The sequence below is a fragment of the Caretta caretta genome, chromosome 2, assembly GCF_965140235.1.
Source record: "Caretta caretta isolate rCarCar2 chromosome 2, rCarCar1.hap1, whole genome shotgun sequence".
NCBI classification, from domain to species: Eukaryota; Metazoa; Chordata; order Testudines; family Cheloniidae; genus Caretta; species Caretta caretta.
In genome coordinates this window covers 129,961,900-129,984,398 of record NC_134207.1, presented here as the reverse complement: position 1 = coordinate 129,984,398, position 22,499 = coordinate 129,961,900, and the positions used below count along the sequence as shown (strand labels likewise).

At 39.6% G+C, this 22,499-nt stretch overlaps 1 long non-coding RNA gene across 1 annotated transcript in view; it reads right to left on the bottom strand.

Moving 5' to 3' along the window:
• Positions 1–21,389: 21,389 nt before the first annotated feature.
• LOC142070821 (uncharacterized) overlaps positions 21,390–22,499 on the bottom strand; it is a 111,874-nt gene continuing 110,764 nt past the window's right edge. Inside the window, exon 3 of the long non-coding RNA XR_012666744.1 lies at positions 21,390–21,772. This is a non-coding gene — a long non-coding RNA (uncharacterized LOC142070821). The remainder of the gene's footprint in view (positions 21,773–22,499) is intronic.

Genomic DNA, 22,499 nt, shown 5'->3' with positions numbered 1-22,499 from the left:
CTGTTTATCAGATTCTGCAAATGTTCATGCACATTCTAATGTGTATCTGAATTACAATTTTACTCGCATTTGACATTATCTTATGCAACTATTAGATTACAAGCATCAGACTGCTATTCATATTCACGGAATAAAGGAATGAGGTCTTGACTATTTGATCTATTAATTATCTTGGTCTGATTGAAATGTAAATTCAATAATATGGCAATTGCTTGCTGCATCTTTCACTGAAACAGGTCAAAATAACTATCTTCTACCCTTTGCAAAAAGTTATGTTTTAAATGGAGGAAAGGAAAATAATCTTTCTGATCATTGTATCAATTAGGCAACTTAATGCATGCTTACAGAGATGTATTCTTATGAAATAATGTTTCTCATCCATCAGATGCTCAAATGATAAACTGAATGATAAAGTCACCATACAAACATTTCTCTTCTGATTTATAATGATGTCACTACAGTATAGTACCATGAGCATAAAAGCTTTAATCTTCTTGTTAGAAGAGACTGTAAATCAAGAGAGAGTATAAAGTGTACAATTTTGACAGATTAAGTAGGATTAATATCCAGTCTTAGAAGACACTAAATGTCAGCACATTTAGAAGTACATTTATGCTGAAAGAAATTTTTGCTTCATATAATGTTCATTGAACTTGTCAACCATTAAGCTGCTCCGAACCAGACCACTGACAAAACAGTAATATTGGAGAAAAGAGAAGGTATATTACATATCCAGGCAGCTATTTTGCCTGTCTATACCTGTAATAAGCATCTCTATCTCACTAAATATAAACAAATAAAATAAATATATCTAATGTGCGGTTGAGAATTTTTTAGTTCAAATCATAAATAACGTAACTAATCCTGTTTGGATGTAAATAGAGGACTAATGTTTTTCAATTTTCTCTATTGCTACAGTTTAAAGCCTGGACCTGCAGTCCTCACAAACGCAAAACCTATTGGAATATACTTGAGCAAAGACTTCGAAAATAAACCCATATAATTTGAAATGCATATTGCCAGTGGCAACTTCTGTTGATATAACATCCAGAGTTTCTATTTATCTCATGCGTACATCAAATATCAGGAAACTGGTCTGTCAGTACCTTTCAAATAGCCTTAGCTGTCATGCGAGGTCATTCAGGAAAGTACCACTTTAAAATGTCAGTAATTCTTGGTTTCAGAGTAGCAGCTGTGTTAGTCTGTATTCGCAAAAAGAAAAGGAGTACTTGTGGCACCTTAGAGACTAACCAATTTATTTGAGCATAAGCTTTCGTGAGCTACAGCTCACTTCATCGGATGCATTCTTGGAATAGTGACATCATTTAAGATGGCTGTGTATAATTTTTACAGAAGTTGGATATTCCAAGACATAAGCCTTCAAGAATCGTGTGCTTTCAGCTTTTGTTGGCAGTTTTCTAATTTGTGTAGCCTATAATCTTCCTCAGACCACCTATTTTTATGTAGTGTGACTTGTGACCCTCAGTCTGGTGCATTCTACCATACTTCATCATGTAGCAATATGTGTTCACACCTATCTTCTCACAAAGCTCATATGAAACAGCCAACTCTAACTAAGGCTTTATTTATTTAAAAAAAAAAAAAAAAACACGAGTAATCTCATGACACAAAGTTGTGAGTGATATTTGTAAAAATAGATTCTTTTGTCCTAAGTTTATGAATTATTTGCTTCATTAATATGGAAATATACCCACATCACTCTTTTTTTTTTTTGAGTCCATTCTCTGGGTGCACATCTCTGCCTGCATCACATTCAAATGTTCATCTTTGCCTTCAAGGCTCTACTTCGCTGCCCCTCAGCCTACATGTCAGCTTCCATCTTATGCCTCTGTCTCCCTTGTGGTCTGCCAAATCTATTGTCCTTGATTTTTCCGGTTGTATTCTTAGAATCATATTCTTTAAGGTTAGAAGGAATCATTATGATCGTCTAGTCTGACTTCCTGCACAACGCAGGCCACAGACTCTCACCCACCCACTCCTGTAACAAACCCCTAACCTATGTCTGAGCTATTGAGGTCCTCAAATTGTGGTTTAAAGACTTCGAGGTGCAGAGAATCCTCCAACAAGTGACCCGTGCCCCACACTGTGGAGGAAGGCGAAAAACCCCCAGGGCCTCTGCCAATCTGCCCTGGAAAAAAATTCCTTCCCGACCCCAGATATGGCAATCAGCTAAACCCTGAGCATGTGGGTAAAACTCACCAGCCAGACACCCAGGAAAGAATTCTCTGTAGTAACTCAGATCCCACCCCATCTAACACAGGCCATTGGGCATATCTACCGTTAATAGTTAAAGATCAATTAATTGCCAAAATTAGGCTATCCTATCATACCATCCCTTCCAAAAACTTATCAAGCTTAGTCTTGAAGCCAGATATGTCTTTTGCCCCCGCTCCTTCCCTGGGAAGGCTGTTCCAGAACTTCACTCCTCTGATGTTTAGCAACCTTCATTTAATTTTAAGTCTAAATTTCCTGATGGCCAGTTTATATCCATTTGTTCTTGTGCCCACATTGGTAGTGAGCTTAAATAATTCTTCTCCCTCCGTGGTATTTATCCCTCTGATATATTTATAGAGAGCAATCATATCTCCTCTCAGCCTTCTTTTGGTTAGGCTAAACAAGCCAAGCTCCTAGTAGCCCTTCTCTGTACCTGTTCCAGTTTGAATTCATCTTTCTTAAATATGGGAGACCAGAACTGTACACAATATTCCACATGAGGTCTCACCAGTGCCTTGTATAACGGTATTAACACCTCCTTATCTCTACTGGAAATACCTCTCCTGATGCATCTCAAAACCGCATCTTCTTTCACAAATGCCTCACTTCCTCCTATGCTGACCATATACTTAAAGCAACTTCTCTGAACCTATATACCTTGTGGCCTCCCTGCCCTTCTTCACATTCTTCCCTTTCCGTCCCACTCTCTCCTACAATGCTAGTTCAAACTCCTGTTCACAATTTGTAAAAACAAAGGCAAAGCAACTTAAAAGAAAAAACAGGACTAACATGATGTGTACAGTTCAAAACCAAACCTACTCTACACTTATACATAAAATAGGCAACAACACTACCTTCAGAGTAGGATGCTAATCAGTGTAAGCAACAGTGGCAGAATCTGGCCTGCAGCATCTAGCAATGGGACCAGGATTGGGCCTTTCCTTATTAAAGCAAAGAGAAGCATATAATGCTGACAAATGTCTTAGAAATTAAATATTACCTAAAAAGCATTAGTACCTTCAGGGGAAAATATGTCAGGTTGAATGATTATTTTTCCTCAGAACACTGAGTGTTCAGAAGAGAAAATTAAAATTAATCTGACTGTGAGCACCAACAAATTAGGTTTCTCAGTGTTTGGCTTTGAGCCTGACCCTGTGAGGGAATGAGCACCTTCTTTAAAGTGATATGAGACTTTCACTAATGGATATGGAGGGTGCTCGGCACCTCACAGAATTGGATCTTTTAAAGGTGTGAGACTCACTGTCAGATAAATCAACTTGCACATGACTTGCTCCCAAATGAAACAGGTATTTCAGATGAAAAAATTAACTTTGAATTATTAACTTGAAGTTAGTTAGGAAACCCTTTCATCCTCAGAGCATATAGATGTGTTGTAAAGTACTCTGATCTACAAATAAAAAGGTACATTCACTACAGCTTTTATTTGACTAACATTTACTAACACTTCATTTTTGTCATTTTGTTGATATGAACATTTACCTACTAAGCATTCACACAAATTTGATGTTTGAGCTTAAAACATTTTTCTGTTAGCATTTGTGCAAGTAAAAAAGACTTGCATGTTCATGTAAAGTGAATACAAAAGAGTACAAGAATAGCCAAAGTTAATGAAATGTTAAAGTTGAGTGAGTAATCACACATTTTACGATATTTCTCCCATTCTGATATTAAGTCACCTTGAATAACTGCTGATTAATCCTTCTAGAAGAAGTTTATAGATTCAAAGGCCAGAAATCCTATATAAAACAGGCCATAGAACTTCCTCAAAATAATCCCTGGATCATGTATTTTAGAAAAAAATACCCAATCTTTACTTAAAAATTGTCTGACGGAAAATCCACCATGACCTTTGGTAAATTGTTCCAATGGTTAATTACACTCATGGTTAAAAATGTACCCCTTATTTCCAATCTGAATTTGTCTAACTTCAGCTTCCAGGCATTGCATCATGTTATTCTTTCTCTGCTAGACTGAAGACCCCAGTACTAAATATTTGTAATCCAATTATATATTAATAGAAGTATTATCAGAAAGCACTACAGCTTAAGTTGATTGAATGATGGCACATCTATAAACAGCTTATTATTTTTATGAAATTGAAATGATATATTAAATATCGTATAGTCATTGAAGATCCCATAGATTCCAATGTGTGGGGATAATCCTTGTTGTGCTCTGAAAACTTTACTTGCAGAGTTTTCTCTTAATTCTTTTGTCAATAGTTGGGTGGTGGAGAAGCATATTTGGCCTCTATCTCACCATCAACAGAGTGAGCATGAGTCTGGCCATCAAAACATATGGATCCCCAAGATCTGCATGAATCCTTGAGAGCTGTTGGTGGCACAGAGCTAATTATACAGTGACATTGTGGCTTCCCTTTCACGCATAACATCTGTCTGCAAACCTTGCCACCCTGGCTCCAACAGAGATACTGTGGATCTTCCACAAGAACCAATGGCCCCCCATCTAGTAGGAAGGGCAAATTGTTGGCAACATAGAAAGGGAACTTGTATAAGCTAGCTCGGAAATTAGGAAGAGACATTGAGCTACATATCCTGAGACAGTAAATGAAGCTGTATAGAGACATACTGGGTAAGATTTGAGTTATATATTGACATGGCTATGTGGCTGATCTCTTGGTATCAGAAGGACCCATTGTTTGATTAAATTGGTTTTAAATAACCACTCATCATAAAGTCTAGTGTCTGGGTGGTGAAACAAGGACTGGGATATTTAAGGAGACTGCATTTCTGACTTATTGTTAACCTGCATGGTAAAACAGAAGTTTATTTTTGTTACTGGCTTGGTATATCTTAAGGAAGAATAACCACCAGTTTTGGGGTTGGTCTGCCCCATTTCTCAGCAGTTTGTCCTGAATCTGGTATTCTCAACTGTAACCTACTGAGACACAGTGACAATATCCAGCAATCATTTCTTCTGCAAATAAAAGTGGCAGTCAACATTTTGAAACAGAGAGAGCATGTGAAATATAAATGGGTATAAGTACATTAAATCATGCTGATGACAGTCATGCTCAAGTAGTTTGACAGCAACATCTCAAGGTATGTGAAGAACCCTATTCATGATCTCCCTTTGGGGTATTTTCAAATATCATACAAGCTTTCAATAAGAAACAAATGTGTTAGCTTTCTGTTTTATAATTCCAATTACACTATGCAAACATAGCATGCATACTTATAGCGCTATAAAAATAATAAACGGAGAATTCTAGTACACTGATCATTTAATCATTTCTATAGTATGTCAACTGGAGCAATAGAAGTATAAATATATTTCTATTTCATACAAAAAAAAAACCAATCACTTTCAATTCTTCAGCAAATGAGTGTTTTTGATTGCTCATCTGATTCGGTTTATCTAACAACCACTTGCTGAACAAAGATAATAGGTGCCAGCTCAGAGGTGCTTCTAGAAAACAGAATTTTATTATAGAAGATCAAAAAATAGGACCATGAATGAGCATTAACAGGATTTTAGTCCTCAGCTCCAAAACCTCTCCTACTGTACTAAGTTAATTCAAAGTCATGGGGGTCTACTATCTGATCTAAATTCAGATGCAGTTTAAATCTTAAGAATTTTGGCACAAGATAATAGAAGTCTCATGAGCAGTTGTTGGAAACCTTTCTTTTGTTCAACATGCCAAAAAGTCTCACATGCTTTCTTCCATTTTGGGCACCAAACTCACAAGAACACTGAGAAGTCAATGTCATCAGATTTGAAAACTGAACCCTGGCCTTAATTCAGTCTTGAAACCAAACCCTAATCTAGATCTGAATATTGCCTCCTCAAGCTCATTACTAATTTGTGTTAAAGTGATGTAAATTATACTCTGGACTTCACGCTTGTATCTTTGTAGTCTGCAGTGTTGTTGTAGCCTGGTTTGGTCCCAGGATATTAGAGACAAAGTGGGTGAGGTAATGTGTTTTACAGGATCAAGTTCTGTTGGTGAAAGATAAGCTTTCAAGCTACACAGTGCTCTTCTTCAGGTTTTAGTCCTGGGCCTGAAAAAGAGCTCTGTGTAGCTTGACAGCTTGTCTCTTTCTCAGTCAGAAATTGGTATAACAAAATATATTACCTCACCCACCTTGTCTCTGTTGTATCTTTGTAGACAGTTCCAAGAGCCTTTCTTACAATTAGAGTGAGTATGTTGTTGAAAGAGAGAGAACTCTGACATTAGAATGTCCATTCAGCAAAAACCTTATGAATACCAAATTCCTTTTCTTTATCTGCATGATGTGACTTAGGTCCCAATTCAGCAAAGCACTTGAACATGTGCTTAACTTTATGAATGTGAAAAGTCAATGAAGCCAGTGAGAGTTAAGCAAGTGCTCAGCATTACTATATGCTTAAGTGCTTAAATTGATTAAAATGTTTTTTCAGGTCAGAGGTGAACCTGATATTTAAGTCAAGTTAGTTTACTATAATAGGGTTTTACTGCAGGAGCTCTGCCACATTATTCCAATTTAACCAAAGTGTAATGTGATGAAAAATACTGTGTCCAGAAAATCCAATATAGTTTTTCTTTTTATTGCCTTTCAGCTTGTTGCAATGGTAGATTAGTTATGAGTTTTACACCTGCATAGAGGGGAGAATATTGAATTTTAGGTATTAAGATATATCCTCACAGAAAATAGTTTATTATATTGCTTTGGTTCATATAATCTTCTTTAACAATATATTGCATTGTTACAGTTTGGGACAACTTAAGTATGAAATGTGCAGTATAAAATCAAATTGTACTCATTTTTTGAAAGTTGTAAAAGCCTGTAATTTATTAAGCTTCTTAAAAGGACATTATAGAACTAAAATCTTAATGGCTGAGACATGTTCTGATTCTGAAGGCATCCAAGTACAGCTGCATAACTCAAGACTCATTAGCCAATAGTTACAAAATCATAATAAAATTAATTAAACTAAAACGTCTTGCTCTACTACAGAGTTCCTGTGTGATCTTGGGTGAGTTGCTTAACCCCTCTGTACTTCAAAGTTTCTTTCCTCACACCCTTTGACTCTGTCACTATTTGCCAGGAAGAGAAGCTGGCGAGAAAGTCATAACTCCATCCCAATGCTCCTCTCTGGGGGCATCACATACCACCCCCTCAGTCCAGTGAGAACCTAATGATTCAATATACTCCTTACTGATTAAAATTTACCCCTGTTACTAGGCTACAGAAGCTGGTATGCAGTGAATGATTTTCTATCTTCCCCTCTGCTCCAGCAGGCAAAGATGATAGACTCTATAACAAACAGGAAGCCTTGACAGAAAAAGAACAGGATAGTCGTCTTCTCTGCCTCCACAGTTAAATATGGTCACATATTGCAACAAAACTGGTCAAGGAATGATTTTTATCACAATCAAAAATTCAAGATCTTTTTTTTTTAATTTATCCCAAGAATTTTTTGAGTCTTTGTCAAAAAAACAAAAATCAAAATTTTTGGTTGTCAGCAAACAGGAGTCCTTTATAACCAATTTTTTTGTTTTTGTTTTTTCATTGCTGAAAACTGGTCTTCCAAGCTTTTCATTAAGGTTGATGAAAATGGGATATTTTCCTCCACACAATTTCCATTTTGTTGAAAAGACATTTTCACTTGAAAAAAAACAAACCAATGGAAACATTTCTACTATTTATATAGACCACCATGTTAGACCAAGTCTGGCTGAGCCTTGTAATAACAACATGAAGGGGAAAAGCCCAGTCAAAAAGGAAATTTTGTTCAGTTAGGGACAAATATGAAGCCATTTATTATTGTATGGTGTTACTAGGGAGAAATCAAAGGGCTCATGAGAAAGAAGATTGTTAAATGTTTTGATGGGATTCTCATGGCTTTTGTTGGGAGGAAATATATCATTGTAAGGTGCTTCAGAGAAAGTGCTATATTTGCCATTGTGGGGCACTTTTCAATGATCCAGAAGAATTGGTAGTGAAAGGTTTACAAGTTGGAGTTTGTTATTTAATACTTGCTATTGTGTTCTATGCTTAGCTTTTTATGTAAGTTTGTTTTCTGCTTCTATAGAGTGGTGGGAAAAAACTGTAATAAAATACAATTCTGGGACTTTCCTTGCTACTAGCTCTCACTGCAACAACCACAGAACTCTGGCATAAACAGAAAGTCACCCAGGAAAATAACCATGAGAAGCCCATGCTCTCATTTCCCTACAACATACTAAGATCATAATATCTATTTGCAAAACATAACTTGACCATCATGAGTCTCAAAGATAACTATCCACTGTATGTGGTCCTAACTTCGACAGAATCATCATGGTGCCGCAGTCAAACAGAAAATATAGCTTTCACCTTCCTTGTGTTTTTACGTTCAGATCAAAAGAATTTAAACCCAGTGTGATGCTTTGGTCAAGATTATGACTTGCACTGAATGCCCATGCAAGGGAATAAGAACTCCACTAATATCTTTGCACAGGCTTCCTGGCCTTGGTGTTCTAGTACATAGAAAAAAATAGAGCCCTGTGCAGATACAAATCAGTATCTGCAGAGCAGCAGTGCTCTACTAGGAACTGCAGTGGCAAAAGCAGCAGCCCCGCCCAACGCACTAGCACAACCAGGGACAGCTGCTGGTGAGCCTGATGCCCACGTGGACAACTGGGAGCCAGTACAGCCATGCCCGAGGAGCTAACTTCTCAGGGCAGTAGCTCCTGGGAGTGGCAGGCCACCAGGCTGCTGCTTTCACTGCTGGGGTTCCCGGTAGAGACCTGCAGCTCCACAAATACCAACATATATCCCCAGATATCATAGCATATCAGGGTTGGAAGGGACCTCAGGAGGTCATCTAGTCCAACCCCCTGCTCAAAAGCAGGACCAATCCCCAATTAAATCATCCCAGCCAGGGCTTTGTCAAGCCTGACCTTAAAAACTTCTAAGGAAGGAGATTCCACCACCTCCGTAGGCAACGCATTCCAATGTTTCACCACCCTCCTAGTGAAAAAGTTTCTCCTAATATCCAACCTAAACCTCCCCCACTGCAACTTGAGACCATTACTCCTTGTCCTGACCTCTTCCACCACTGACAATAGTCTAGAACCATCCTCTCTGGAACCACCTCTCAGGTAGTTGAAAGCAGCTATCAAATGCCCCCTCATTCTTCTCTTCTGCAGACTAAACAATCCCAGTTCCCTCAGCCTCTCCTCATAAGTCATGTGTTCCAGACCCCTAATAATTTTTGTTGCCCTTCGCTGGACTCTCTCCAATTTATCCACATCCTTCTTGCAGTGTGGGGCCCAAAACTGGACACAGTACTCCAGATGAGGCCTCACCAATGTTGAATAGAGGGGGATGATCACATCCCTCGATCTGCTCGCTATGCCCCTACTTATACATCCTAAAATGCCATTGGCCTTCTTGGCAACAAGGGCACACTGCTGACTCATATCCAGCTTCTCGTCCACTGTCACCCCTAGGTCCTTTTCCGCAGAACTGCTGCCTAGCCATTCGGTCCCTAGTCTGTAGCTGTGCATTGGGTTCTTTCGTCCTAAGTGCAGGACCCTGCACTTATCCTTGTTGAACCTCATCAGATTTCTTTTGGCCCAATCCTCCAATTTGTCTAGGTCCCTCTGTATCCTATCCCTGCCCTCCAGCGTATCTACCACTCCTCCCAGTTTAGTATCATCCGCAAATTTGCTGAGAGTGCAATCCACACCGTCCTCCAGATCATTTATGAAGATATTGAACAAAACCGGCCCCAGGACCGACCGCTGGGGCACTCCACTTGACACCGGCTGCCAAATAGACATGGAGCCATTGATCACTACCCGTTGAGCCCGACAATCTAGCCAACTTTCTACCCACCTTGTAGTGCATTCATCCAGCCCATACTTCCTTAACTTGCTGACAAGAATACTGTGGGAGACCGTGTCAAAAGCTTTGCTAAAGTCAAGAAACAATATATCCACTGCTTTCCCTTCATCCACAGAACCAGTAATCTCACCATAGAAGGCGATTAGATTAGTCAGGCATGACCTGCCCTTGGTGAATCCATGCTGACTGTTCCTGATCACTTTCCTCTCATGTAAGTGCTTCAGGATTGATTCTTTGAGGACCTGCTCCATGATTTTTCCGGGGACTGAAGTGAGGCTGACTGGCCTGTAGTTCCCAGGATCCTCCTTCTTCCCTTTTTTAAAGATTGGCACTACATTAGCCTTTTTCCAGTCATCCGGGACTTCCGCCGTTCGCTACGAGTTTTCAAAGATAATGGCCAATGGCTCTGCAATCACAGCCACCAGTTCCTTTAGCACTCTCGGATGCAACTCGTCCAGCCCCATGGACTTGTGCACATCCAGCTTTTCTAAATAGTCCCTAACCACCTCTTTCTCCACAGAGGGCTGGCCATCTGTTCCCCATGTTGTGATGCCCAGCGCAGCAGTCTGGGAGCTGACCTTGTTCGTGAAGACAGAGGCAAAAAAAGCATTGAGTATATTAACTTTTTCCACATCCTCTGTCACTAGGTTTCCTCCCTCATTCAGTAAGGGGCCCACACTTTCCTTGGCTTTCTTCTTGTTGCCAACATACCTGAAGAAACCCTTCTTGTTACTCTTAACATCTCTTGCTAGCTGCAGCTCCAGGTGCGATTTGGTCCTCCTGATATCATTCCTACATGCCCGAGCAATATTTTTATACTCTTCCCTGGTCATATGTCCAACCTTCCACTTCTTGTAAGCTTCTTTTTTATGTTTAAGATCCGCTAGGATTTCACCATTAAGCCAAGCTGGTCACCTGCCATATTTACTATTCTTTCAACACATCGGGATGATATATGCATCCACAGATATAAATTCTGTATCCACTTAAAACTCTAAAAATAAGGTGGCACTGTGGGCTAGAGTCGCAAAAAACTTAGGACCTAACTGCTGATTTAGGCACCTGCATCCCAGAATCAAGCCTTGCTGGGATTTACAAACGCCTCCTGCTCAGATGCGGCCAAATCCTGAAGGCACCTAAACTTGCTCGGCACCTAAATTGTTAGGAGTAAAAGTTCCCAAGGCACCTACGTTTCTGCCCTGCACACTGCAGCCTCACTTTCAGCGTCAGGATGCCTAAGCCCCAGAGAGCAACGCATAAGCGGCGGGAAGATACGCACTACTCCACCTAACTCACCCTAGGGGCCCAATCCCGTAGGCATAATCAGAGCTCACCCACTCGCTCAGCGCCCAACATGAGCTCACAGAAAACAGCCAGGGGGAATGGTAGGAGGAGCTCCCTCATAATTTTTGGCCCCATTGCTGTGTATTCACTTCTTTCTTTATTCATTTCAAGCGGAACAGCTACAAAGGGAGAGACAAAGGGAGCACAATTTTGGGGTATCCTATAGCTCAGTGATCTGGGCTCTCACTTCAGAACAGTCATATTCTTGTTCAAATCCCTTCTCCCCCTCAGGTGGAGTGGGGATTTGAACTGGCAGTCTTTCTTGAACATGGGAGCCTAATTATTGGGCTAAAAGTTATGAAGGAGGGCCCCCCCTCTATTTCCCCCTGCCTTGCAAGAATGGCATATGTGCCTACTGCCAGGGGTATGCATCAACTCATACAGTTTATCCCTTAATTTCCAATGTCAATTAGATTACAATGAAGTCAGGCCCTTGACTATAAGTAGGTGGTGTAGGCAGAGAACACCGTAAGGTAGTGCTCTAAATTAAGCACAGCCCTCTGTCTTGCAGTGTGAAATGCTACCAGTGCCCCTGATTATGTAGTCTAAAGATTAGATAAAAACAGTGAGCTAAATTTATATTGCTTGAGGTCTCACTAAATCACGTAACTAACAAAACATATGGATTGAAATAATGACAAAAGAATAAAGAGAGAGGGAGAGAGAAACTGATTCTACAAGGGTAATTTCTCAGAGAGCATTATTTTTTTTTAGTAGTAATAGTTGTAGTATTACTATTTTTTAAAAAAAAATATGTTTACCAATAGCATAGTCGGGGGTGTTTTTTACTAATAGCACTAATAGTGTATGCAGCAGTTCCTTGGTTGTATGATGGAGGTTTACATAGTGTTATTTATACTAATGTAAACAAATTCCTCAGGAAATTTTTCAAAACCCAATAAAAGTTTCCCAGATGCAACTGTTTGCCCTGGGATCTTTAGGTCATCAACCCCGGGGTCTTTATATCATCAAACACCTGTCAACTGTACCTCAGAGAAAGATGAACTGTTCTACCATAGACCATGGCATAGTCTGCATATGTGAGAAAGAGAAAATGTATGCAGTTTTGAAAGGAAAGTTTTAATGGGTGCTGAATGTAACAGTAATACCTTTTTCTCAAGCGATTTCATGTTTTCTGTTGGAACATCTTCTTCTCACACAAAAGATGTGAAGATCTGGAATTGATCATATTTTGGAGTGGAAAAGAACTCTCAAGAGTAATGGTGGGAGGGGGGGGAGGGAAAATACTGATTGAACTTCCTTACTTTTTTTTTTTTGATAGAGACAGACAAACACCCTGTCCCCCCTAAAAGTAGATTTCACACTAGAGGTGGTATTGTTCTCCTCATAGTAGATTATAAACCCTTTTTGTTCTTTGTTTGTACAGTACCTAACAATGGGGTTGAGGTCCATAACTAGGGTTCCTAGACATTACAGTAATGCAAATAATGTGATAGGTGTAGAATTATGATTTATTGTATTAGTGCAGTTTGCAATGTTTGGGGCATAGAATGAAAACACAAGGAACTAGCAGAGTTGTATGTTTGTTATTATGAAAGGATAGCAAATAGAAGCACAACATGAGCTATACAGTTTTTTGCTCCTTCTATAAAAGTAGTGCACAGCCAAATTCATCACATCAAATTTAGAAGGTCAGAGTGTGAAATCAGTTCCAGTTATATAAATCCCAAATAACTTCTGGCTCTAGTGGAGTGACTTCAAGTTTATACCCAGCATAAGTGAGATCTGAATCTAGTTCATGGTAAACAGATCTCAATTTTTTTATTTAAAATGTCCAAAATTGAATACTGTGTCATACACAGGGTAAAATCCAGACTAATGAGAAGCTGTGCCACCCCTGCCCTCTAACCTGGGGTGCCTTCTACTGCTTTCGTGCTGTAGCATCCAGTCTGGGCTGCTCATAAACAACCTCCAGCATGCAAGTCACTCCCAGCTATGTTTGTGGTGCTGCAACCAGCCAGCCACAGCTTGGCTCTTACCAGATTTAGTTATCCTGCAGGGTGACTCTAATATATTTCCAGTCTTAGATTTCCATCCAGAAATTTACGTCTTGCATTGCCCAGCCCTCACCTAGACAATACAAAGTCATATAAAGTCTGTATTTAATAGAAATAATATGCACACACTTTGTTAACAAAATGGTGTTTCACAAAACTTCAACTTCAAAACTTTAAACACCCACCATGAGATAAAACAAGTTTATTAACTGCAAAGAGATTTTAAGTGAATACAAGTAATGAGGCATAAAAGTCAGAAATGATTACAAGAAAAATAAAGATAAAATGCAACTGGTGCTTAACTTAACAAACTATGTACTTCTCACCACATGCTCTCAGCAGTCTTACTGACCCAACATCTTAGGCCAGGATCCCTTTTCCAGTTCAACGGCTGCTTCCTTTGTCATAGAATCATAGAATATAAGGGTTGGAAGGGACCCCAGAAGGTCATCTAGTCCAACCCCCTGCTCGAAGCAGGACCAATTCCCAGTTAAATCATCCCAGCCAGGGCTTTGTCAAGCCTGACCTTAAAAACCTCTAAGGAAGGAGATTCTACCACCTCCCTAGGTAACGCATTCCAGTGTTTCACCACCCTCTTAGTGAAAAAGTTTTTCCTAATATCCAATCTAAACCTCCCCCACTGCAGCTTGAGACCATTACTCCTCGTTCTGTCATCTGATACCATTGAGAACAGTCTAGAGCCATCCTCTTTGGAACCCCCTTTCAGGTAGTTGAAAGCAGCTATCAAATCCCCCCTCATTCTTCTCTTCTGCAGGCTAAACAATCCCAGCTCCCTCAGCCTCTCCTCATAACTCATGTGTTCCAGACCCCTAATCATTTTTGTTGCCCTTCGCTGGACTCTCTCCAATTTATCCACATCCTTCTTGAAGTGTGGGGCCCAAAACTGGACACAGTACTCCAGATGAGGCCTCACCAATGTCGAATAGAGGGGAACGATCACGTCCCTCGATCTGCTCGCTATGCCCCTACTTATACATCCCAAAATGCCATTGGCCTTCTTGGCAACAAGGGCACACTGCTGACTCATATCCAGCTTCTCGTCCACTGTCACCCCTAGGTCCTTTTCCGCAGAACTGCTGCCTAGCCATTCGGTCCCTAGTCTGTAGCTGTGCATTGGGTTCTTCCGTCTTAAGTGCAGGACCCTGCACTTATCCTTATTGAACCTCATCAGATTTCTTTTGGCCCAATCCTCCAATTTGTCTAGGTCCTTCTGTATCCTATCCCTCCCCTCCAGCGTATCTACCACTCCTCCCAGTTTAGTATCATCCGCAAATTTGCTGAGAGTGCAATCCACACCATCCTCCAGATCATTTATGAAGATATTGAACAAAACCGGCCCCAGGACCGACCCTTGGGGCACTCCACTTGATACCGGCTGCCAACTAGACATGGAGCCATTGATAACTACCCGTTGAGCCCGACAATCTAGCCAGCTTTCTACCCACCTTGTAGTGCATTCATCCAGCCCATACTTCCTTAACTTGCTGACAAGAATACTGTGGGAGACCGTGTCAAAAGCTTTGCTAAAGTCAAGAAACAATACATCCACTGCTTTCCCTTCATCCACAGAACCAGTAATCTCATCATAGAAGGCGATTAGATTAGTCAGGCATGACCTTCCCTTGGTGAATCCATGCTGGCTGTTCCTGATCACTTTCCTCTCATGCAAGTGCTTCAGGATTGATTCTTTGAGGACCTGCTCCATGATTTTTCTGTCCCTTCTGGTTCAGTGAATTGATGGACAGAGAGCGAGAGAAAGAGAAGAGGGGTACCTTGGGATGTTTTTATAAATGTGTGTCCCTCTCTTGGAAAACATTTCCTGCAGAGATTCTGGAGACAAAAAGTCTATGGAGAAGGATGTTCCCTGCCGCTGTTCTTCACCTGTTTGAGGTTTCTTTGTTTACCCTTCCTGCTTGATTACTCTGTTTCCTGCTTAAACACAAATTAAGCAGAGCACACATTCCTTTGAGACAGACCTGTTAGCCAACTTCTGATGTGGTTTGGAACATGTGTTAATAGCCTTATATAGGGAAATCTTATAACTCCACATACAATGTTGCCACACAAATTTTATCCGGAGAATATTGACCAACAAATTATGAGTTTTCACTTTTCAGATGATACCTCACAAAGTACACTGTCTACAAACATTATTACAACAGTGTGTAGGATGTGGACACAGGCATATATTCTGTCATAAATACCTTTACCAAATTTATTTTTGTGGTCAAGTTCATTCGTTAGGTGACTGGCCTAGCTAATTAGCACATGGCTTTTATTTTTGTGTTCATGTTGAATATTTAATTGAGATTTTGCAGTGGCTAAGTCCCAATGTACATCATCTGTGAATTACCACAAATGCTGTCTAGAGAGAGCGAGAGAATATGATAATAAGTGTCAATTTGTCTCTATGAATGTAACACAAATTTGTTGTAAGCAGAGAAGAAAGTGCTATTAATAATGAGAAACAAATAGGATAATAGATTCTAATCCCCAAAAAGATGTTATTACAGCACTTAATATTAAGTCAATTAAACCATGCTGCAAAAAGAACAACTGTACAGGTAAGTACAGAGCAATCTTAGACTTTATTATGCAAAGTGAATAGAAATGCAATAATTTATAAACTTCTAACAGTAGAACAGTTTAGGGCTGAAATGTAAGAGACCCGTATACAACATACGAGAGGCAATCACAGTACTCTTCAATTATACAGTTTGAAAAGGCCAAAGTTACTTTGTTCTCAGAGTTCAAAGTAGTCCTAACTTACATATTTAAGAAAAGTGGCTCACGTGAATAGCACCCCACTCTGCCAGGAACCCACATTATGTATATACACATACCTGCATGCACTGTCTACTAACAAAGCCCTGGCCACTCATCTGAGACTGAAAATTTTATATCATCTTAAATTCTGTGATGAAAAATATGGCCCTTTGTATACAGATAAAGGAATTTAAGCACTTTAAATGCAGATAGGCACATATCTGCATCTTTAACAATCTGACCCAAAACAATTATATTATTATTTTTAAATCCCTAGGAATAGATTTGTTCACTTCCATAATTCAAATGACAAATAATTAAAAAAAAATTGTACAACTCCTAACCTTTTTCTAGATATTTTCTATATAGAAAATTGTATTGCATTTTCTGGATAAACTAACTCTATTATGTCCTACCAGACAAGGAACAGAATGGTCCATAGTCTCTGAGCGACACCTGAGGTGACTCGGTCCCCTTCTCAATGTCTATATATTGAGGAGTTTTCCTGTTTGCACCTACATTGAGTCCTGAGAAACATAGTCTTCACCCCACAATAACCATTACCAGTTCAAGAACAGGGTGAAAATTATCCCCACACTTAGGTACTCTGCGGGTGTAAATAGGCATCAACCCACTGAATTCAGAAAAGCTATCACCATTTACGCCATGAAAGAATATGGCTGCTATGAATTTGCAGCCACTTGAGTGAGTGCCATGACCATGGCCACCATTTGCTCAAGCCAACTCTGAAAGGGTTCAGGATTTAGGAAGACTCATCCACATTGATTTTGAAGTCACCCATGACAGTAAGACTAGCATCTCTAATATCATGGTGGACAGAAGCTCAGTTAATTAATCAAGTGAATAGAAGGTGTACTAGAGTGGCTTATACACTAGAACTATTCTGTCCCATATTGTTTACTTACACCAGGACAAATTCTACCTTCAGTGACATCCATGAATCCCTATTGAAAACAGAGAAGCTGTGCCGTTTTTTTTTTAAAAAGGGCAGAAACTGGCCCAGCTATCTCTAGGTGAATCCCACAGAAAAATTGTAACAAGTCAATTTTTATTTTATTTTGCTGTAATAGATTAATCCTTCAAAAATCAAAGCTCAGTCATTCCGGTCCCAATATATTTAACTATTGTTTCCTTTTACAGTCATTGATCAAACATAAATTTGATCTAGCTATATTTTTCATATCCTCTAAGTGGTAGAAAATTGAAGATTGGTGGTATTAAGATTAGTGATATGGAACATTACTATACACCTTTGTATAGGAAACAAGGCTAAAATGTATCCATTAGCTTTGTCTATGGGTAGGTCCATATTATACAGAAGATATTTCTTCCACGTCCTTGAAAACAATGAATAATGCCTTTATCATTATTTTTCTATCCCAATCTATATTGAGCTGTGATGAGACTGCTGTGACTCACATAGCTCTGCACATTTACGTAAAGAGCAAACATATCCAAAATATACAATATAAAGGAACAAAACAGATACCATGTGGTCCAAATGACCATGTTTATAACTGCATGGTACAAGCAAAACCCATATCCATAATCTTCAGGGATCGAGTGGCTTGTGAAACATTGAAGACAGTGAGGGTCACTAGATGGTTCAAAGATAATTTAAAGCAGTCGATACTACTTAATTTCTATGCCCTACACTCCACTAATTTCAGTGTGGCTCTGTAAAAATGCAGCAGTTCACCCTATTCACAACTCAAGACCTGGGCCTTGGTGTTAACTTAATTGATATTTTTGTTTTGTTTTGTTTTTTTAGGCAGGACTAAAAGACAATGATACAGCAGTGTACAACACAAAACATTTTCTTGCAGCTGATTTAAAAAAAAGTTGATGTACTCATTGCTAATCAAAGTAGTACTTCCTCCTTATATTGACATCCAGCATCCTTTTGCTTATTAAAATTTCCCTAACATATTTGGTTTCAATTTCAATTCAAACCTAGTTTTCCAAAGTTAAGCAAGTACAGAGTTTTTTGAAAGAAAACATGGAAATGTTGTGCTGCTGTAATAAATATCTATGGAAAGTTATATTTATTCTACGAAGACAGCACATATTTTATTCACCTCACAGGCAGTTAACGTATTTGAACATGATTAGTTTTTCTCCTTGATTTAATTTTTTCTATAAGGTTTCTCAGTTGTTTCTCAATAGTGTTAACAGTCAGAATGTAGTCTAAGAATACTTATGAGTAAAGGGGTCATGGATGACTTATTTAAAAGTTGAGGCCATTAATTCTATCATCTGTAGTGTGTTAATAAGTGTATTTAGCTTTTGAATAAAAACATCAAGCTTCCCAATACCTTCAAAGTACACAAAGAAAGTATTGGAAGCAAGGAACAAACATTTTTTGATAACTACTATCAAGCATCTATGCCTCTTTCTATATGACATTTCTGTAATGGGTTTCATAATCCTTTTTTCCAGCCATTTGACTGAATCTGTAGGATTGATAACATAATCAAAAGGGAAATTGAAAGAGATGGAAGCCAGAAGCAGTTTTCCCTTAATCTTTGTTTCTTTCTTTTTGTACCATACCAGCAAGCATGGATGCAGTAGTAAAGTACCTTAGACTGAACCTTTAGATTTTTACTTGTGAAGGCTTATGTTTTAGTAACATAATTGCACAGTAGTACTAAACACTCCCAACTTCAAAAGATTTGTCAACTTAGTTCAGTTTGGAAAAGCATTCCAAATTTTGGAAGCATTAAACACAGTTTACGCGGACATTCAGATGTTATCACAGACCCCCTCAGAAATCCTCTAATAGATCACAGCTCCTACCCACATTAGGGGAGCCACTGATATCAGAATCTTCAGAGAGGCTGTGGGACATTTCTTACCTATGGCAGCAGCAAGTCGTCCTTTGGGCAGAAGAGACAGTCTGATTCTACTTTCACTGGAGTTGCTATTTTACTCCAGGGGAAGGTCAAGTAGCCCATTATCTCTGTTCCTCCTGTTAGTATCTCCTCTTCAGAGGGAACACATGTATTTGCTCTTGAGACAGTAGGCAGAATGAGAGGAGAGGCCAGTTGCCACTCTGAGATTGAGCAAGCCCTGGTAAAACTCACTAGTTCTGGTATGATTCCTCTTATGATTCATTGCTACTGTATGATTCACAGTAAAGGCCCAGAAACAAGACATCAGGGCTCTGATCGTTAGGACTGGCTATGCATGGCCCGCACAGGTTTGGTGGTGTTGGTAGGATGACCAAATAGCAAGTGTCAAAAATCGGGACAGGAGGTGGGGGGTAATAGGTACCTATGTAAGTAAGAAAAAGACACAAAAATCGGGACTGTCCCTATAAAATCGGGACCTCTGGTCACCCTAGGTGGTGGTCATATTTTGGGGATAGGGTATTTGCAAAAACAGATTAAACTTCCTGATCTTGGGATCCAGAGGCAACATCCTGACAACTTAAACAAAAAACAACTTAAAGCAGCCGTAAGTCTGTCCTAAGTTGCACTGACTGCAGTGGCCCACAGAGTCATTCTGCAAGCTGGGGAATCACTACTAGATCTGGTCAGGAATGTTTCAATGAAGTGGCTTCATCAAAATATACCAAGTATCATCAAGATCAAACATTTTTGTCAGAAAGGGTCTGTCTCAACTAAACTTTTGTCACAAAGGTGTCTCAAGTCCAGGATTGAATATCTTATCAAAATGAGAGGGAATTGAACCTCAATCTTCCACACCCTCAGAGAGTTCCCTGACCACTGAATTTCTGGAATGAGAGTCTCTCAGTCTCTCCTGTTGATGCTGTTCCACTATGTATAAATAATTATATATTCACTGAGTCGGCGAGACAGTGATTCTGTAGCCCACTGATTAAGGCATTAACTTAGGGAGCAGGAGACATGAGTTAAAATTCCTGCTCCCAATTAAGCAGAGCAGGGATTCACACCTGCTTCTCCCACATTCCAGGTGATGCCCTCTCTTGATATTGTGGGGTAGGATCTTTCTCATGTACCTTTTTTAAAAAAAATGAGAATTGGGTACATCCCAATAGGAAATATTTTGAAATCTCAGAAAATATTCATGGGATGGGAAAATCATTTCCTTCCCGGATCTGTTCTCCACAACACAATGTTAACCAGGCGACACTCCACTTTTCCTCAATTATGTCCCTTCACTGGGAGTTATAGGAGGGGTGGAGTAGAATAGAGAGGTGCAAAGCAAAAACCTAATGTGGCTGACAATATGACCCCAGGGATATTACCGCTCATAATTGGTGTATTAGTACAATACTACCAAGAAATAAATGAACTCCTGTCAAGGTTCTTTCCCGACTCTGAACTCTAGGGTACAGATGTGGGGACCTGAATGAAAGACCCTCCAAGCTTATTCTTACCAGCTTAGGTTAAAAACTTCCTCAAGGTACAAACTTTGCCTTGTCCTTGAACCCTATGCTGCCACCACCAAGTGTGTTAAACGAAGAACAGGGAAAGAGCCCACTTGGAGATGTCTTCCCCTCAAAATATCTCCCCAAGCCCTACACCTCCTTTCCTGGGGAAGACTTGATAAAAATCCTCACCAATTTGCATAGGTGAACACAGACCCAAACCCTTGGATCTTAGGAACAATGAAAAAACAATCAGGTTCTTAGAAGAAGAATTTTAATTAAAGAAAAAGTAAAAGAATCACCTCTGTAAAATCAGGATGGTAAATACCTTACAGGGTAATCAAATTCAAAACATAGAGAATCCCTCTGAGCAAAACGTTAAGTTACAAAAAGACACAAAAACAGGAATATACATTCCATTCAGCACAGCTATTTTACCAGCTATTAAACAAAAGAAAATCTAACTCATTTCTAGCTAGATTGCTTACTAACTTTACAGGAGTTCTGAAGAGCATTCCTGATCTGTTCCCAGCAAAAGCATCACACAGACAGACAGAGCCTTTGCCCCCCCTCCAGCTTTGAAAGTATCTTGTCTCCTCATTGGTCATTTTGGTCAGGTGCCAGCGAGGTTATCTTAGCTTCTTAACCCTTTACAGGTGAAAGGGTTTTGCCTCTGGCCAGGAGGGATTTTATCGTTCTGTATACAGAAAGGTGGTTACCTTTCCCTTTATATTTATGACAACCCCATTGAAGGAACAAAGTATGGACACCATGTAGAATCAAGCACATGGGTTTATTATGCACAGCACTGGTGGAGCGTCACCTTGCTTATTTGGCTCTGAGACACTGCCAAACAATTGATTACAATGGATTATATAGATTTTCCATGGGCAGAGGGAAGTGACGGGGTAGGCAGTCCCAAACCCCTGGACAGGTCTAGCAGCAAGACAAGATAAGCACAGTAGCCAGTAGTCAAAGATTACATAATGTCTCCGCCCATGGTTTCAGGTTAACAAGTAACATAGAATTAGTACACAGGTGTTTTCCTTTAAACAATGTATAAGCTGTGTTAGTATAAATATATATATATATGTTGAATTCTGATTTGGGGTCCATAGGAATGAAGTAGCTTCTCTGATTGTCCAACAGGTACATACCTGGGGGGTTAAAACAAAGAAACATTGAAAAGTATATGGCAATAAAGATTGCTTTTTAGTTGTTCGTTTGTGTTTCTAAGGCAGGCACTGGTAATGGCTTGGAGGATGCGTGTACACCTGTGAGAGGGAGGATGTCATATCTCATACTGACACGTTTTAACCTCTTCCATAAACTCAAGGTTGGTGTGTAGGAAGGCACCTCTTCTACAGAAGAAACAGGGCCCCTTTCATTCCTTAGGTCTGCAACTTTTAGATAAAGCCACCGATTATAATTCTCCATCTGGCATCTTGCTGACGAAGCTTATCTCAGCAATAAGCAAGATTGTCTTTTTGTTTGTTCTGCTTCTTAGCTAATATTGTTCACTATTTGCCTTAGGTCTCTGGCCTCTTGACAAACTCTGGACTTTGGGCCTGTAAAAAGAGCTGACATACCCTGTATATCAGGTTGTAACATAAACAGTATATTGATTTTAGCCCCTCACCCATACTTCAAATTCTGCTCTGCTCTCTTATTTACATACAAAAGGACTCTGTCCTGAAGTCCTGACTAAAACAAAATTCCTAGGAAAGTCAATGGGTAAAAAAGCATCACAGTGCAGATGGCCAGCACAAAGCAGTGCATGCACAATGTGCTGACCCTCTGCCCAAGGCTAAATTGCATTCAACGGGAGTTTTCCTTGAGTAAGGACTACAAGATCAGTTTCATAAATGCTATATATGCTCACAG